We start from the raw sequence: 12,954 nt of genomic DNA, 5'->3' as shown, positions 1-12,954 counted from the left end.
AAACTTAAGACAATAGGGAATATTTTCTATGAAGGAAGTTTTGTCAAATTCCAACAAAAAAGTGACCAATGGAACAGTGCAACCTTAGACACCAAAACTGAAAATTTGGCAATTTTGCCTAAAAGACCTAAGTTTTGAGAAAATGACCAAAACCAACAACTTTGGTGACCAAAATGTGGTATGTGGGTGAAGTTGGAATTTCTATACCTATTAAGCCTTAGAAAGTCAACAATTTCACTTGAATAGTGTAGTAAATAGTAACCCGAAATACAAAAATTTCAAGAACGTCGAGTTTAGCACATTAGAGCTAGGTAAAAGTGAAGTTGTCACACCTTACCCCTCTGTAAGGCATAACATGATCCCGTAGAATACTTAATGAACTGCCGAACTTCACCTACCGATAACTCATTAAGCACCCTACAAGGGATTTTATAACAATTTCTTACTTTTGGTAAGTGGTGAGCATTTCTAATAAGTATTTAAAACATGTACTTAAGTGAAAAGCTAGTTGGAAATTTTGGCCCATTTTATTTTTTCCGCAAATTTTATAAAAATTTTGACAGAGTTTCCTCTGTATTTTGAGAAAACCGTTCTTCAAATACCTGTAAAAAGCACTTCTAAAAATTTTTCTCAACCACAACTTCAATTTCACAATCAAACTCTATCAATTTCAACAATTCCACAATCATTTCATTTGAGACAAAACAATTTATATACATCCTTACAAAATTCACATCAAAAGAAATACAAACTAAATTTTATTGCAAACTTCATACAAATTTTTGTACAAGCTGCTCAAGACCCATTTTTACATGTCCATACATTTATGTGCAATATATACATCAAAAGAAGTATTTACAATTGGGGTATAAATTATACCCGAAAACTTTAAGCTGATGCTCCTCACACCTCAGCAGCTCAGTCTGCTGCTCTTCTAGTCTCTGTATCTGCGACAGCAATAGAAGCTATCGCTGAGTACTAGGACTCAGTGGTGCACAACATACTAAAATAATCTTTATGCAAAACTTAAATCACATTTATTCAAAAATTTGACTAAACATGAGCATTAAACACAAAAACATAAATTATGAGATTTTAATGCAAATCAGGTTCATTTCAAAGTATCAAAACACATTTCATAAAACCCACAGTTAGATCATGCCATTCGAAACAAATAGAATCTCAATAGCCAGAGGCTAAAGAGAAATCATATCACAAGGCTAGCTAGCTCAAATATATGGATATCCATTCACATCCTCTTCTACTGGCACACCTCAACACTTCTCCAGAGAAGGAATCAAAATTCGAAACTAATTACCCCCACTAGTCATGCTAGTGAGGTGTTCAAATATATGGTCATGACACTGTGGTTTCAAAACTTATCTTAACAATTTGCTAAACATTTTCATTTCAAATATACATAATAACTTTCAACAATTTAAGTCAAAATATCATAAATAATGTCACAAATAAATTTTTAACAATTCGAAGCAAATGTAAAATACATATTTCATTCACTTTATCAATAACTTTAAAACATGGTGATGTTGTGCACAAACCTCAAGCGAGTCGCCTCTTAGCCTCGACTCGGTTCCTCGGGTTCCTTCCCGATATTCTTTTCAACTGAAACACACAATTTTACAATGTTTCAGTACTAGAACTTAACACAAATCCAAAATAAATTTAACTTCACATTTACTTAGTTCTAACGTGTTAAATTCGACGTTCTCGAAATTTTTGTGTTTTTGGTTACTATTCACTGCACTATTCAAGTCAAATAGTTGACTTTCTAAGGCTTAATAGGTATGGGAACTCTAACTTCACCCACATACCACATTTTGATCATTAAACTTATTGGTTTTGGTTATTTTCTCAAAGCTTAGGTCATTTTGGCAAAATTGCCAATTTTCGGTTTTGGTGCTCCGAAGTTGCACTGTTCCATTGGTTGATCTACTGTTGGAATTTGACAAAACTTCCTTCATAGAAAATGTTCCTTATTGTCTTAAGTGTATTCTCATTTTTGGATCACCTCAATCGGAGTTTTATAGCTCATGTTATAGCCAAAATAAGTTTCTTGCTCACGTCAATCGCTCATACTGGTATTTTGGAGTGCAGCGATTTTTGGTCCAATTTTGTTCAGTAATTTGATCAAGTTAAGTTCATAATTTGGTCTAACTTTCTTCAAACAAAATGTTCTACTATGTCTTAGGTTTCCATCGATTCAAGAATCACCTAAATCCGAGTTTCCTAGAGAGAGTTATAGCCCTTCAAACATTACTGCTCAAATAGAATTCTGCAGAATCACAGGTTTGGAAACTCAACTTTGCTCAATAATTTGAATGGGTTAATGGCCTAATTTGGGTTAATGGCCTAATTGTGCTATTTTATGTCTATTTTCATCTCCAATTGGTGGCATATCAATTGGGCTTGTAAAATTTGAGTTTTGGTCCTTCAAAGTGGGTTTGGTCATGCTGCTGACTTACGAATTTGGTTTTCATTTTCACAATTTCCATACATCTCTTTTGGTCATTATTGACCATTTTTCATCTCATAATAGACTAAAGTCATCATTTAATCATTTCTCCAAAATTTGCCTCAAAACCCTAGGCCTCCAAACCCTAATCTTACTAATTTTTGCATTTACTTGAATTCTAATTGTATATGTGATACTCATCCATTCATTTACACTTAACAACTTTATTGTTTGCATCAAAACATCCATTTCAAACATAACCCTAGCTATCCAATTTCCTACATAGTTCCTCAACAATTGTTTTTCTTTTCATATTTTCCATGCAATTCACACTTATTCAACCTCATATCCATTCATAATACTTAATTTAAAAGAGAAAATGGACTTACCTAAATTTGTGAATTTCCACTTCTTCAATCCTTCAATTTTCCTTATCTTTTTTTTTTCAATCTTCAAATCAAAGCTCAAGGGAAATTTTTTTCTTAAGGGAGTTGTGAAATTAATGGAGGTTTTTATGGTTGTGAGAGCTTAACACAAGCATTCATGGTGGAGGAAGAAAATGAGAGAGATGAGAGAAAGAGAGGAACCGGCAATAAGGAGAAAGAAAGAAGCAAAATGAATTTCTTTTTGTTTTTTTATGTTATTTATCTCTTAAATTAGCCATTTGACTTGATCAATTATTGGGCAAAATTAATTTTTATTTTGACATCATTTGTGATGTCATCAACTTTGACTTTTCTAACTTCTTTTTTTTTTTCTATTTATTTTTTTCTATTAGTTCTTTAATTTAATTCTCGATTTCAAAATTTTCTTTTCTCCGATTTTATTTGATAGTTAGGTCAGGAGTCAGCTCTCGGGGTTAATTGACCAAATTGCCCCTCACCGGTTCATCCCGGTTTGTAAATAATCCAATTTTTCTTTCGGCTCCCTGACCTAATTATTTGGTAGCTTATGATTCTTTTTCATGATTTTCTCTTTTCCACTGTGTTCATAAGGGTCCTAAGGACCGCAGCGTCACTTTTTACGGTTCGAAATTTGAGTTTAAAACGACTTCGTAGTCGTTCCCGAGAAGGTCACCCATCGCTGTGACTCTCGGCTCGTTTAACTTCTTATGTTATGTTTTTCTTGTTTATACTTAACTAATTAAACATTATTAATTATTTGTGTTTATGGCTTCTCTAATTGTCTTAAGTGTGGCCCTAATCCCAATGATTGTCCGGACCGACACCGGTCACCGGAACAGTGAAATATACCAGGCTATATCAATAGGGGTGTTACAATTCTCCCCCCCCCCCTTAATTAAATTTCGTCTTGAAATTTTACCTGGTATCAATCTCTGAACAGCTGTGGATGTTGTCTCCTCATGTCCTCCTCTCGTTCCCAAGTAGCCTCCTGGCCTGAATGATGGTTCCACAACACTTTTACTAATGGTATCTGCTTGTTTCGTAGCTGTTTCACCTCATAAGCCAGAATCTCTATGGGTTCTTCTTCATATGTGAGGTCTGGATTCACTTCAATTTCCTCTACTGGTAGTACATGAGATGGGTCTGATCTATATCTCCTCAACATAGACACATGGAAAACATTATGTATCTTCTCCAACTCTGGAGGTAGTGCCAACCGATATGCCAAAGGACCCACTCTTTCCAGAACCTCATATGGCCCAATGAAACGAGGACTCAGTTTCCCCTTTCTGCCGAATCTCATAATTCTCTTCCAAGGAGAAACCTTGAGGAAAACTCTGTCACCCACTGCATACTGAATATCTCTTCTCTTCAGATCAATGTAGGACTTCTGACGATCTGATGCAGTCTTAAGTCGACCTCTGATCACCCTGATCTTCTCCTCAGTTTGCTGAATAATTTCGGGTCCAATCATCTTTCTTTCACCCATGTCATCCCAACACAACGGGGTTCTACACTTTTTGCCATACAAAGCTTCATATGGAGGCATTCCAATGCTTGATTGGTAGCTGTTGTTGTAAGCAAACTCAATCAAAGGCAAGTGTGTATCCCAAATGCCCTCAAACTCAATCACACAAGCCCGTAGCATGTCCTCCAAGATCTGAATTACCCTCTCAGACTGGCCATCTGTCTGCGGGTGGAATGCAGTACTGAAGTTCAATCTAGTTCCTAGGGCTCTCTGAAGACTACCCCAGAATCTAGAAGTGAACCTAGGATCTCTGTCTGACACAATGGATACTGGCACTCCATGTAGTCTCACAATCTCATCAATGTATAACTTAGCCAATCTTTCTAAACTATAGTCCATTCGAACTGGAAGAAAATGAGCAGATTTAGTCAGTCTGTCAACAATGACCCAAACTGCGTCATGACTTTTCTGTGTCCTCGGAAGTCCCATCACAAAATCCATCGTTATTCTCTCCCATTTCCACTCTGGTACTGGTAGTGGATGTAACAACCCAGTAGGTACTTGATGCTCTGCCTTTACTTGCTGACAAGTTAGGCATTTGGATACAAACTCTGCCATATCTCTTTTCATACCCATCCACCAGTAATGCTCCTTTAGCCCTCTATACATTTTTGTGCCACCAGGGTGCATGACAAAAGGAGACTCATGTGCTTCCTTCAAAATGATCTGCCTCAAATCAACATCATTGGGAACACATATTACGCCTCGTGTAGCAAGATGGTATCATCTCTGATTGAGAATTCTGGTTTCTTGCCCTGCCTGACTTCTTCCATCAACTTCTTATACTTCTGATCATTCTGAGCAGCCATTCTAATATGATCAATCAACACTGGCTGTACATGCCATGCAACTGCTGTCTGCCCATCATCATTAATCTCTAAGCTGGCATGTAATGATCTCAACTCATGTACTAAAGACAAAGGAGTAACTTGTAGACTTGCCATAGTCTTGCGACTTAGGGCGTCAGCCACAACATTAGCTTTCCCTGGCTGATAGTCTATCAGATAATCATAGTCTTTTATCAACTCTAACCATCTCCTCTGTCTCAAATTCAGCTCTTTCTGAGTGCCTAAATACTTCAAACTCTTATGATCTGTATAGATGTAGCACTTCTTCCCATACAAATAATGCCTCCAGATCTTAAGAGCAAACACAATAGCTGCAAGCTCCAAATCATGTGTTGGATAGTTCCTCTCATGCTGTTTTAGCTGGCATGATGCATAGGCAATGACATTTCAATCTTGCATCAATATACAGCCTAACCCATTGTGAGAAGCATCACTATATACTGTATATTCTTTACCTGGAGTAGGTAAAGTCAGGACTGGAGCCTCAGTCAAACATCTCTTCAATTCATCAAAACTTTGCTGGCATTTGTTCGTCCACTGAAATTTCACATTCTTTCTAAGCAGCTTGGTCAATGGAGATGCCAACATGGAGATTCCCTTCACAAATCTACGGTAGTATCCAGCTAAACCCAGAAAACTGCAAATTTCTGTGACATTTCTGGGTGGCCTCCAATTAAGGACAGCTTCAATCTTACTTGGATCTACCTTAATGCCCTCTGCTGATACTATGTGCCCCAAAAAGGATATCTCCTTCAGCCAAAATTCACACTTCGACAATTTGGCATATAGCTGTTTCTCTCTCAAAATCTGTAGTACAATCCGCAGATGTCTATCATGCTCTTCTGCATTCCTCGAATAGACCAATATATCATCTATGAATAGCACAACAAACTGGTCGAGTTATGGTTTGAAAATAGTGTTCATCAGATCCATAAAAGCAGCCGGAGCATTAGTTAACCCGAATGGCATGACTAAGAATTCATAATGGCCATAACGGGTTCTGAAGGCAGTTTTAGGAATACTCTGTTCTTGTACTTTCAGCTGATAATAACCTGATCTCAGGTCAATTTTGGAGAACACAGCTGCACCCCTCAACTGATTAAACAAGTCATTAATACGGGGCAATGGGTATCTGTTCTTTATTGTCACCTTATTCAACTGCCGATAGTCAATGCATAACCGGAGAGTGCCATCCTTCTTCTTTACAAACAATATCGGCGCTCCCCAAGGTGACACACTAGGGCGGATAAAGCCCTTGTCAAGCAATTCTTGCAATCAGACTTTCAACTCTTTAATTTCGCAGTGCCATTCTATATGGCGTTATGGAGATTGGGTCCACACTGTGCATAACATCAATTTCAAATCGCACCTCTCTTCTCGAGATAATCCTCGGCAATTCATCAGAAATACATCCGAAAATCACATACGAGGGATGTCCCTTAGTGCTGGACTCCCCACTTGGGTGTCTATTACATGTGCCAAGTATGCTTCACACCCCTTTCTGATCATTCTTCTGGCTAATGCAGCCGAAATGATGTTTGATGGCAATAAATGCCTCTCCCCATGTATTACCACATCACCGTATAGAGGGAGACCAAAAGTGACTGTTTTCAGTCTACAGTCAATCATGGCATGATGCCTGGCTAACCAATCCATGCCCAAGATGATATCATACTCTCTGAAGGGCATTTCAATCAAATCTGACAGGAAAACATGTCCTTGGATCACCAAAGGACAGTCTCTATAAATTTTGTTGACCCGGACCTCTTGTCCTAACGGACTAGTTACTAGCACTTCAAAACCCATTTGCACACATGGAACAGCAAGTGAACTGACTATGCTAGCACTAACATATGAATGGGTTGAACCCGGATCAAACAATACAAATACTTCTTGATCAGAGATAGAGAATGTACCAGCTACCACATCAGAAGTCTCAGCCTTTTCTCGCTGTCTCATCGTGTAGACTCTGGCTGAAGCACTCCCTTATGCTGATTGACCAACTGTACCTTGACTGCCTGAAGCAGTGCCTCTACCTCTGCCTCTTCCTCTGCCAACAGACTGTGAACCTCTGGGAGCAGGACTCTGAATAGATCCCTCGGCAATAGTAGGAGCTGGACCATATCTCGGAGCACTAGTACAGTCTCTTGCTAAATGACCCTTGCCTCCGCAGTTAAAGCAGGCTCTAGTGGCCCAATAACACTCCCCCTCATGAATCTTGCCACAAGTCTCACAGGGGAGGGCAGAATGTGAACCCCTGCTCGACTGCTGACTAGACCTAGGGGGTCTCTGTCCGGAAAATCTGCCTCTACTAAATCTTCCACCCCGACCCCTGCTGGGTCCACTAAACTTCTTTCTCTTTCCAGAGGTAGCACCAGAACTCTGTTCAACTGATTTTTCCCCCTTGTCTTTTTCTGATTTCTCAGCTTTTTCTGATTTTTCTTTCCTTGGGGTTACTTCTAATTCAATTCTCTCCAGTTCAAGTGCTTGAGACATAAGCTCTGAGAAGTTGCTGTGTCGAAATCCCACAACTTGCATCCTTATGCTGGGCTTCAAACCCGTCTCAAATCTCTTGCATCTTGCCTTGCTGGTAGTAAGGAGACTCCCCGCATAGTGACTCAGGCGGGAGAACTCCCTCTCATACTCTGCCACCGATCGATTTCCTTGTTTCAGACCCAAAAATTCTTGCAGTTTCTGGTCAACATATGCATCTGGGATGTATTTCTGTCTAAATTCTCTGATGAAGTCATCCCAGGTCAACACTGGTGGTTCAGCCAAGCTGTGGGGGATGGTCTTCCACCAATCATATGCATCCCCTTGCAGTAGCGACACAGAGTACTCAAACTTCAGTTCATCTTGGCAATGTAGTTTCTTAAATACTCTGTCCATTCTTTCAAGCCATTGCTCTGCCTCTAAAGGGTCCACTGTACCCTTAAATTCTACAGCCCCATACTTCAGTAGTTTATCATATTGTCTGGCTGGAGGCAGTGGTTGTACCACAGGTGGTTGGGGTGGAGCTTGAACAGGCATACCCCCAGCCATTTGTTGAAACATTACCGCCATCTGCTGTGCGAACTGTGCAGGGAACTGCGGCATTTGTGGGGCTGGTGCTGCTGACCCACTAACATTCGGTAAAGTTGGGGCTTCTCCTTGTGCCTCAGCTTCAACAAACTGCTCAACTAAGCGATCCCCTTCTTCCATTTCAGGCTGAAGTTAGGGTATCTCCTAAACAAGTAACACATGGAGATTTCCCTCTGTTAGTTCATATTCATGATGTAATGCACTGTATGTAACAATTATGGACATTGAGCAGTTGTACTTAACAAGAAAAGACACAAATTCATAGGTTAAAACATACTTCAAAAATTTGCTCTGATACCACTAAAACATGTCACACCTTACCCCTCTGTAAGCCATAACATGATCCCATAGAATACTTAATGAACTACCGAACTTTACCTACTGATAACTCATTAAGCACCCTACAAGGGATTTTATAACAATTTCTTACTTTTGGTAAGTGGTGAGCATTTCTAATAAGTATTTAAAACATGTACTTAAGTGAAAAGCTAGTTGGAAATTTTGGCCCATTTTATTTTTTCCACAAATTTTATAAAAATTTTGACAGAGTTTCCTCTGTATTTTGAGAAAACCGTTCTTCAAATACCTGTAAAAAGCACTTCTAAAAATTTTTCTCAACCACAACTTCAATTTCACAATCAAACTCTATCAATTTCAACAATTCCACAATCATTTCATTTGAGACAAAACAATTTATATACATCCTTACAAAATTCACATCAAAAGAAATACAAACTAAATTTTATTACAAGCTGCTCAAGACCCATTTTTATACAAGCTGCTCAAGACCCATTTTTACATGTCCATACATTTATGTGTAATATATACATCAAAAGAAGTATTTACAATTGGGGTATAAATTATACCCGAAAACTTTAAGCTGATGCTCCTCACACCTCAATTTCGATCTGCTTCTTCTAGTCTCAGATCTGCGACAAAGAATAAGCTATCGCTGAGTACTAGGACTCAGTGGTGCACAACATACTAAAATAATCTTTATGCAAAACTTAAATCACATTTATTCAAAAATTTGACTAAACATGAGCATTAAACACAAAAACATAAATTATGAGATTTTAATGCAAATCAGGTTCATTTCAAAGTATTAAAACACATTTCATAAAACCCACAGTTAGATCATGCCATTCGAAACAAATAGAATCTCAATAGCCAGAGGCTAAAGAGAAATCATATCACAAGGCTAGCTAGCTCAAATATATGGATATCCATTCACATCCTCTTCTACTGGCACACCTCAACACTTCTCCAGAGAAGGAATCAAAATTCGAAACTAATTACCCCCACTAGTCATGCTAGTGAGGTGTTCAAATATATGGTCATGATACTGTGGTTTCAAAACTTATCTTAACAATTTGCTAAACATTTTCATTTCAAATATACACAATAACTTTCAACAATTTAAGTCAAAACATCATAAATAATGTCACAAATAAATTTTTAACAATTTGAAGCAAATGTAAAATACATATTTCATTCACTTTATCAATAACTTTAAAACATGGTGATGTTGTGCACAAACCTCAAGCGAGTCGCCTCTTAGCCTCGACTCTGTTCCTCGGGTTCCTTCCCGATATTCTTTTCAACTGAAATACACAATTTTACAATGTTTCAGTACTAGAACTTAACACAAATTCAAAATAAATTTAACTTCACATTTACTTAGTTCTAACGTGTTAAATTCGACATTCTCGAAATTTTTGTGTTTTGGGTTACTATTCACTGCACTATTCAAGTCAAATAGTTGACTTTCTAAGGCTTAATAGGTATGGGAACTCCAACTTCACCCACATACCACATTTTGATCATTAAACTTGTTGGTTTTGGTTATTTTCTCAAAGCTTAGGTCATTTTGGCAAAATTGCCAATTTTCAGTTTTGGTGCTCCGAAGTTGCACTGTTCCATTGGTCGATCTACTGTTGGAATTTGATAAAACTTCCTTCATAGAAAATGTTCCTTATTGTCTTAAGTGTATTCTCATTTTTGGATCACCTCGATCGGAGTTTTGTAGCTCAAGTTATAGCCAAAATAAATTTACTGTTCATGTGCACTATTCATACTGGTATTTTGGGTTTGGCAGATTTTTGGTCCAAATTTGTTCAGTAATTTGATCAAGTTAAGTTCATAATTTGGTCTAACTTTCTTCACACGAAATGTTCTACTATGTCTTAGGTTTCCATCGATTCAAGAATCACCTAAATACGAGTTTCCTCGAGAGAGTTATAGCCCTTCAAACATTACTGCTCAAATAGAATTCTGCAGAATCGCAGGTTTGGAAACTCAACTTTGCTCAATAATTTGAATGGGTTAATGGCCTAATTTGGGTTGGTGTTCTTCATGAAAGTTTTAGGTCTATATCATATCTAATTTTTGGTAAAAGTTTAGGTCATTTTGACCTTCCTAACTTGAGTTATGACCAAATGAACAGTTACTGTTCATTTGGTCAGTTTGGTGCAGTGGCAGCCTGCTCTCATTTCACTTTGGTCAATTTGTTTACCAAGTTTTAGTCAGTTTTTGGCCATGGTTCCTTAATGAAAATTGTGCTATTTTATGTCTATTTTCATCTCCAATTAGTGGCATATCAATTGGGCTTGTAAAATTTGAGTTTTGGTCCTTCAAAGTGGGTTTGGTCATGTTGCCAGCAGCATGACCATTGGACCTACGAATTTGGTTTTCATTTTCACAATTTCCACACATCTCTTTTGGTCATTATTGACTATTTTTCATCTCATAATAGACTAAAGTCATCATTTAATCATTTCTCCAAAATTTGCCTCAAAACCCTAGGCCTCCAAACCCTAATCTTACTAATTTTTGCATTTACTTGAATTCTAATTGTATATGTGGTACTCATCCATTCATTTACACTTAACAACTTTATTGTTTGCATCAAAACATCCATTTCAAACATAACCCTAGCTGTCCAATTTCCTACATAGTTCCTCAACAATTGTTTTTCTTTTCATATTTTCCATGCAATTCACACTTATTCAACCTCATATCCATTCATAATACTTAATTTAAAAGAGAAAATGGACTTACCTAAATTTGTGAATTTCCACTTCTTCAATCCTTCAATTTTCCTTATCTTTTTTTTTTCAATCTTCAAATCAAAGCTCAAGGGAAATTTTTTTCTTAAGGGAGTTGTGAAATTAATGGAGGTTTTTATGGTTGTGAGAGCTTAACACAAGCTTTCATGGTGGAGGAAGAAAATGAGAGAGATGAGAGAAAGAGAGGAATCGGCAATAAGGAGAAAGAAAGAAGCAAAATGAATTTCTTTTTGTTTTTTTATGTTATTTATCTCTTAAATTAGCCGTTTGACTTGGTCAATTATTGGGAAAAATTAATTTTTATTTTGACATCATTTGTGATGTCATCAACTTTGACTTTTCTAACTTCTTTCTTTTTTTTATTTATTTTTTTCTATTAGTTCTTTAATTTAATTCTCGATTCCGAAATTTTCTTTTCTCCGATTTTATTTGACAGTTAGGTCAGGAGTCAGCTCTCGGGGTTAATTGACCAAATTGCCCCTCACCCGTTCATCCCGGTTTGTAAATAATCCAATTTTTCTTCCGGCTCCCTGACCTAATTATTTGACTGGCTTAACAGTTCTTTTTCGTGATTTTCTCTTTTCCACTGTGTTCATAAGGGTCCTAAGGACCGCAGTGTCACTTTTTATGGTTCGAAATTTGAGTTTAAAATGACTTCGCAGTCGTTCCCGAGAAGGTCACCCATCGCTGTGACTCTCGGCTCGTTTAACTTCTTATGTTCTGTTTTTCTTGTTTATACTTAACTAATTGAACATTATTAATTATTTGTGTTTATGGCTTCTCTAATTGTCTTAAGTGTGGCCCTAATCCCAATAATTGTCCGGACCGACACCGGTCACCGGAACAGTGAAATATACCAGGCTATACCAATAGGGGTGTTACAGAAGTTAAATTTATTTTTGGATTTGTGCTAAGTTATGGTACTGAAACACTGTGAAACTGTGTGTTTAAGCTGCAAAAGACTTGGAAGCTCTGAGAGACTGAGTCAAGGCCTAGAGGCGACTCACGTCAGGTCTGTGCACAATAATTCTTGTTTAAATATTTTATTCTAAAAAATTTGACTTCTGTGATTAATTATGTATTATGTTGCCATTTTATGATCATAAATATGACTTTGGAAATTGATCAGATTTCTCACAAATTATTTGATTAAATTGTTTTGAATTGATTTTGTGTTCACACTTAGCATGACAGTGCCTTGTTATTCCTCCTCCATTTATGAGGTGAGATCGATTATTTTCCTCCCTCTCTGGTTTACCAGTTGAGGTTGTAGATCGGATGAGTACTCATTAGCTAGCTAGCCGCCTCCCTCATTGATTTCGATTAGTGGGGTTGTAGATTGCTTTGTTGTGGTGTACAACACGGCATTGATTGGAAATTTTGTGTCATGGCTTAAGTTGTGTATGACTTGGCAACACTGTGTTTATTAAATTATTTGACTAAATTGTGTTATTATGAGTTTTGATAATTTGTGAAATGTGATTGAAAAATATTTAAATTGTGTTTTGTTAATGAATGATTTATGTATTGTATTTAAAATTTTTATTGTGCA

This window comes from Hevea brasiliensis, chromosome 10, assembly GCF_030052815.1.
Source record: "Hevea brasiliensis isolate MT/VB/25A 57/8 chromosome 10, ASM3005281v1, whole genome shotgun sequence".
NCBI classification, from domain to species: domain Eukaryota; kingdom Viridiplantae; phylum Streptophyta; class Magnoliopsida; order Malpighiales; family Euphorbiaceae; genus Hevea; species Hevea brasiliensis.
The sequence above is the reverse complement of the archived record's forward strand: the minus strand, read 5'-3'. Positions refer to the sequence as shown.